We start from the raw sequence: 7,620 nt of genomic DNA, 5'->3' as shown, positions 1-7,620 counted from the left end.
GGTCTCAACCTTCGTAGGACGGCAGGCGGCGAGGCCTGACATCCCGATGGATCATTGGATGAATGCCTCTAAACCCAGTGTGTCATCGTGGAATGCTGAAAACCCTCCGTAAAAAGATTCGTGAACTGCGTGTAAGAGTTGATAGCCAGGCTCGCTGCACTCCATGCGCCCGGGCTAGCACTGCCAGAGAGGAGTGAGATGAGGAAAGCCACCTTAGCGCGGTCAGATGGGAATTTTTGATGTAGAGTCTCTCCTGGAGCAGGAAGCCATGACACTCGGCTGCGTCACCCGAAAACAAAGCCGGAAATGCCATCGGGCTGCTGGAGGGAGGGGTGGCTGCTGGGCTAGTGGTGGCTGGAGCGAAAGCGGCTCGGAGAGCGGCGGTGAGCTCGCGGACCGTGTACAACGGCATGCCTGGCTGTGGATCCATCGGAGGTATTGCGATTTCCTATTTTTGGTGTTTGTTTTGTGGTCCGTTATTCTGTCATGCGCGGAGAAACAGAGGCCGAAGCCATAGTAGATGAAACAAGTTTATTCAGAAAACATAAGACAGCGGAGAGTTTGCTCGGGAAGTGAAACGGGAAGGAGATAATCTGTGGTACACCGGACGGCGGTGAGGCCCACAAAGTCCAAAACAAATACCGAGTCATGAAGGCAATATCCGTGGTGGGCCTGAGGAGAGGCACGGTTCACACGATGAATACAGAGTTCGAGAGTTCTCTAGGCACAACGTGCAATAACGGACGCCCCATAGGCGGGCTGAGGTCCTTAAGTAGGCCTCGTGAATGAGGTTCAGGTGTGTATAGTTAGTACACAGGAGAGGCGCTCTATATGGGTGGGGTGCCGAGACCAGGCGAAGCCGGTGGAGCTTAGACAATATATATATATATACAGTGCAATCGGAAAGTATTCAGACCCCACTTGTTTAAATTTTATGTTGTGGGATGATACTACTATTGTTCAAATAGATTTTCTCTCTATTATTCTACTCAAAGTACTTTATAAAGACAAAGTGAAAAGTGTAATAATCACAGTCAGTACAAATACGTCTTCCAGATTCATTATTCAACAAGGCAAAACATAACACAGCTCATCATACTCAGACGGTTACTTGGGCACAAAACCTAATATAACCACAAGATTTTGAATTGAGGCCATTCTAAATAGGAATCATGTGTGTTCATGATGTAGATGATTCTTTTATTGTTTTTTAAATTATATTCTGAGTTGATTTGTAAAAGAATGCAGATGATTTAATTTGAAGGATGAGCTGACAGCTCTGTCAGACATGTCTTATTTTTCACAATATTTTTTGTAGTTGTATTCCATTTTATTATATTGTTAATAAAATTTTGTCTGTCTATTCTATTTATATTTGTTACAATTTTAATCCAATTTAGTCCTATTTCCCTGCATGATGCACTGGGTATGTTTATGTATGTCCAAATCAATAATACACATACATACATACATACATACATACATACAAACATATATACATATTTAATATTGGACTTGACTAGAAAAAAATTAAATTTCTGTAAATGTATTGTGACTATAATTGCTGATAGAAATTACGTTGGAATCCATAATGTCCAAAAAAAATCCAAATCCATCCAAAAATTTTTACATTTGGGTCTCACAGATCAAAGTTTGTGCAAAGAAGGTAAAATGTTTTAAAAGCAAGTAAAAATGTTTAACAACAGATAAACGACTTTCTCCAAAAGAGGTCCAGCTCTTGTGTCTCCTCTGCTGTATTAACACAGGGATTAATGCTGCGCCACAGGTGACCTTCAGGTCAGACTGAAAGAAAAACATAGGCTTTGGGGGTCAAGTTAATGAGACAGGGCTTGTACGACACAGATACCTCTGCTCACAACTTTAATCTGGTCCAGCTTCCATGGCATACTATCAATGTTACAGCTCTTGTGATTAGTTTTTATTATAAAAGCAGCTCTGAAGGTGGCGTAGCGCCAAAATAATTACAAACACGTTATGGTTACTATAGTAACAATTAATTTATAGAGACTTAAAAAATAAAAAATATATATAATATAAAGTGATGCTTTCTAAAGAGATACATTTATTTATATACAGTATTTATGTAAAGAGTCTCCAGTGTCAGCATTTGCATAGAACAGATGTCAAATTGTCAAATAGTAAGGTCCAAAAAAAACATAAACTTACCAAACATATGAACAAGAGCGTCATAATTTGTAGCAAGACTAACAACAACCATGGAAGACAAACACAAGAAAAAAAATTTAAGGGCAGTGTGTGCCTAATCACATGTAACAGGTGTGTGTGATTAGGTCATGTGATGAGGACATCAAAATGCAGTGGCTGCTGGGAAATGTAGTCCATGATCTATAATCCTGGAAACAGTCAAATGATTCTGATATCTTCAAGACAGAGTAGTTTAAAAGTGTATACTGAAAAAAATAATAAGTTGGTGAGAGAATGCCAGTTTACAGACGCTATAATATATGTGAGAAGAAGAAAAAGAGGAGGCGGCTTAGTGGTTAAGGCATTGGACTTTGAACATTGGACTTTGGATCTGAAACTAATGAGTTCAAATCTTAGCACCACTAAGCTGCCTCACCTGGGCCCCTGAGACAAGCCTACAACCTCATAGCTGCTCAATTGTACACATTAGATCAATTTAAGTAACTTTGCATAAGGGTGCTTGCAAATGCCATAAATGTACAAGTCAAATATGATTTGTTATTTACTACCTAATATAAAATAATTTATGTATCCTCTTCATTACACAACTCCCAGATTTATGATTAACCTCTAACAGCATAAAATAGAGTGTTGTATTCCTTACTTCATTTATTTTTCAGAGAGTAAATATAGTCCCAACTTCCATGTGATTCTTTTTACTGATCTTTAAAGTAAAGCCACCAGGAAAAAAATGCCCTAAAGTAAGTGGATTTTCTCCCAAACATCTACCCATAAAACCTGAAACAAAGCCTGGTCTATATGTCCATTTTCACGCTCCAGCATCCAACACGATGGGTGGCTGTAGATAAAAAAGGAGCTTTCTGTTAACGCAGGAGGCTTTGAAAGTCTTCGGGTCTGCCAGGACGTGGCCCTCGAGCTGCCCCAACTTAGCCTTTTGATCCGAATTTTGTACTGATATGCCATCCGCTTAATCCTCTCAGCTCGCCGAGTCTCCAGAGACGAAAGAGAAATACTCATACAGGCGCACAAAAAAGCGAGGTTCTATTCGCAATCCCACCTCCTCCAGGCTCTCACCAAAACCGTTAAAGAGGCCTAATGTCGTTTTTTTTCTTCTGTCATAATAACAAGGAGCAGAAAGTAAATGGTGAAATGGGCCAGGAAATACATTATTCAATCGAAAAGCACTTGTGGCTCAACTCAGGCAAATTGCACGCCTCTGTCTTTTCTCATCCTCTCCTTTTTCCCCCCTTCTCTTTTTTAGTGTAGAGTTGTGACAGCAGGTGGATATGAAAACAAAATTACAGACCGCAAAAGTAGAAACAAAAATACCATGGTTTCTCTGGCAGCCATTCAAGAGATGTGTTTCAGCCAGCAAGGAAATGTGTTTTTTATTATTGTTTACTCTGATCTCAGGGGAAAAAATGTTCTGGGTGAAATCAGACCCAGGAGAATATAGGTCACTACAGTGAAGTGGGCTACTGAAGTGTGTGAAAATATAAACAGAAGAATGGATGGATGAATGGTAAGACAGACAGACAGACAGACAGACAGACAGACAGAGACAGACAGACAGACAGACAGACAGACAGACAGATAGATAGATAGATAGACAGATAGATAGATAGATAGATAGATAGATAGATAGATAGATAGATAGATGATAGATAGATTACATACACAAAATCTAATAAATCATACAATGAAATTCTTACTCAGTAAATCCTCCAAGCAAGCTTGACTTAAATTTAGGACTTAAGGAAAACAATCAAAAAAAGTCACAAGACATAAATTACATATACAATTAATGTAATATAAATATTTTTCCTTTTAATGCTAAGACCTTAATTTTCACTCTCCTCGTTACAGGAACTTTTGAGGAAAACAGGACTTTACAGAAATGACATTTTGGAGTTTTAATCTGAACTTTGTTTGATTCATAAAGAGCTAGTTTACTAACATCTTAACAAGCTTAGCAAGCTAACATGAGCAGTACAAAACTAAAAATCTAACTTCAGACACAGCACTCACTACGTTTGTGAATGACTTCATGAGCTTTCATGCTATTTTTCAAAGCCTGTACATGCTAAATGACATGCCGCTTTATCAATGTGTTGAGTTTATTAAAAGCTAAGTTTTGACTTAGCGGATGGAGTCTGATCGTTTCATTTCAGCATGTAGCTTTAGCTTCACTGAGGATTATCTGTGTTTTAATGAAGGGTTTATGTTTACACTCATCTGTTTTCCTGACAGATTTTCCTGTTTAATGTTTCTCAAGCTCCCGACAGCTCTAACGCTGATGGACAAACAGATCATAGCCGGCTAATTCCTCTTCACTTTAGCACTAATAGGCTAACATCATCACAAGCCTATTAAGTGCTGGTGGTGTGAAGCTAGTCACCTAGATGCTGACAGGAGAATGAGGACAGTGCGAGTGTTAGTATGTGCACTAATCAGGTTAGTGCAGGCTGCAGATATAAATAATCTAATTACACTGCTAAAATCACCTCTCTGCCAGATTCTCCACAGAGAATTGCATCATTAGCACGTCTCGGTAAATTTGTGTGAATGTTTCCGTCCCTGAGCAGCTGCTACATGAACAGGTTAAAGTTGCGTGCAGTCCCCAGTCAAGATACTTGCCACATTCTAGCATGTTGCTGTCTTGGCACATCATTAAGGTCTTTGATGATGTTAAAGGATGTAGGAATGTTTAGAAATGAAGGTTAATGATTTGATAAAAGCCCTTCTGCTGCTGGTTGCAAATATATTTATAAAAACAAATTTTGTACAGTTAATTGTCTGAAATATACAATTTACAAATTACACAAATATCCATGACATTGAAGCTTATTTTAAGGTTAGAGTTTAAAAATTATTGGAATTCTATAGTTTAAAACTTTTTGTTTTTTTCATTTTTTACTACGGAAATTAAATATTATAATTATTTTTAAATAATCTTTTTTGCTTGTAAGTGTGACTAATGTATTTATTTATTTATTTATTTATCTATCTTTAATACTACAATAGATTTATTATGTATGTATGTATGTATGTATGTATGTATGTATGTATGTATGTTTAATGTAATCTATGTACCTCTCCCTGTAACACACACACACACACACACACACACACACACACACACACACACACACACACACATACATACATACATACATACATACATACATACATACATACATGCATGCAGGGGTTGGACATTGGAACTTAAACCTCTGGGTGCTGACACTACAATTATTAATGGTGTATGACTTATTTTGGGGCTAAATAACATGGGATATATTCAACTTCACTTTCATGATAAGTTTTGAAAAGTTAGTTGAAAATGAAAAGTTAGAAATGTGGGTTGAAATAATAGGTTTTTAAAATTAAGGATTCGAATACAGCAAATATAGAAATTTAGCTACAAAAATGTGTTAGACAACAAACACACACACACACACACACACACACACACACACACACACACACACACACACACACACACACACACACACACACAGGGCATGTCTCTCATGGGTTAAGTGAAAGGAGGGCAGTCAGTCGTATCCTGGATAATTACCAGTGCTTAAGTTGGACCACACCTTAGATAAACCCCTAATGCTCCAGTCTGCCGCAAACACTCTGCCTCCAGCAAGCTGCAGCATGTTCCACCCCGTCTGTGTGTGTGTGTTGTATATATGTGTGTTTGTGTTTTCAGCTGTTCTGTTCTTAGTTTTCTCTATCCTAACCTGGTGATCTGTTATGGTACGCTTTTGTCCTAAAATCACAATTTTTTTTTTTTATAAGTTATATAAACATGAAAGACAAACGCAGTTTGATATGTTTTGCTGTGACACATAAACCCATGCAAAACCATGGCAATAATAAAACTATCACATAAAAAGAATTGATTATGTAAAAGATAATTAGTTGTCCTACATATAAAAAAGAATGAATTATAGGTAAAATGTATGGGTAAAAATTATAGATAAAGGTTTCATTCCCTTGCTTGTTTTCTATTTTAATATTAGGGAAATAAAATGTAATACAAAAAGCAAAAAAGTTGTTTCCTTAATGCTTCTATGTCTACTAACTAAGCATTTTTTTTAATTATTTAATAATTTTTTATTTATAATTAAAAATTAATAATTTTAAGTAGCTTTAAACCATTAGCACTTAAAAAATAAAGGTAGCAATCAACTCTTCTTTTCCTTTGCTGTAGTGTTTCTATCAAAGGGGCCTGTGTTGTACATGCACATAGTACCTGTATGTGTAAGAAGAAGACACAAAACAGATATTTCAGACATGTGCACCAAGCTACCAAGTTTGATTTCTAGGAACTTAGGAACTTCACCTCCTGGCTACTCACACCCCTATACAAAAAAAACACAAGTACACTACACAGGTGTGCAGTATTTGCTACAGGTAAGGGACACCCACAGTCACAGCTAAGCCCCAGTTGGGTTTGGCATGTGTGTATGTGTGTTAGTTTGTGTGTGTGTGATGTTTTGACTGAGTGATGAATTCCAGACAGCAGCATCTCAATCCTCCGAGAGCCTGAACACACATCATAAATCTCTAAAGTACTGTTTATGAAGCGAGCAGCGTGCAGCACATTTTTTTTTCGGTAAAAAAAATATTTTTTAAAGAAAGAATCCTGTGTGAGAATTGGATACAATCTTATCTATGTGCATTTTGTTATGTATAATATTAATTGTAAAAGGGATTATAGAGGGGTGCTTGAACTGTTTTGGAATGAGTTTGTCAAGGGTTCTTTGTGGAATTCTTCAGAGTGTTTTTAGTTTGGTTTAGTTGATGAAAAATTAAACATGAAAACAAAGAAAACACTTGTTGTTGTACAATTACAGTTAGTTTTATGGCATTTGGCATTATAACAAAGGTACTTACAATTATCTGAGCAGTTTATGTTTGAGAGCCTTGCTTAAGGGCCCAGCAGTGGCACCTAGTAGTGTTGGAACTTCATGAGCTTCCGATCAAAATGTAAAACAATTCAACCAGGCCACAAGAAAAACATAAGATTAAAAAAATGTTGCATTTCAAAGTTAAACCCAATTCAGAGAGGGTCTATTTAACCCTACGATCTTTTAATTGATCTAGATTTAACACTCTGTCATACACTGTTATATACATGTACAGGAGGTTCTGACAATGGGAGAAACAGGTAAAAGTTGGTTCTTTACATTGTGTAGGGTTGTACATTTCCAAAGACACTCTATTTGGATCCTTCTAGAGTTATACATAAGAACATAAATAGCTTTCAGAGAGAGAAATAATAAACTAAGCATTTATAGATTTTGAACAGTTCTATTTTTTCTAGTGGTGTAGAATCATCTCTAATAGTGAATCTCTAATAGTAAACCTCTAAGGGTTCTAGATTTGACCTTTTTCTCTAGAAGTGCAAATTATACAATG

At 37.0% G+C, this 7,620-nt stretch overlaps 1 long non-coding RNA gene across 1 annotated transcript; it reads right to left on the bottom strand.

Moving 5' to 3' along the window:
* Window positions 1-517: 517 nt before the first annotated feature.
* Window positions 518-2,482, bottom strand: LOC124391423. The gene is made up of 2 exons (XR_006926972.1): window positions 2,188-2,482; window positions 518-1,803 (listed from the first exon to the last, which is right to left on the bottom strand). It is a non-coding gene; the product is annotated as an uncharacterized LOC124391423 (long non-coding RNA).
* Window positions 2,483-7,620: the final 5,138 nt, after the last annotated feature.

Source organism: Silurus meridionalis, chromosome 9 (genome assembly GCF_014805685.1).
Source record: "Silurus meridionalis isolate SWU-2019-XX chromosome 9, ASM1480568v1, whole genome shotgun sequence".
Taxonomy (NCBI): Eukaryota; Metazoa; Chordata; class Actinopteri; order Siluriformes; family Siluridae; genus Silurus; species Silurus meridionalis.
The sequence above is the reverse complement of the archived record's forward strand: the minus strand, read 5'-3'. Positions and strand labels throughout refer to the sequence as shown.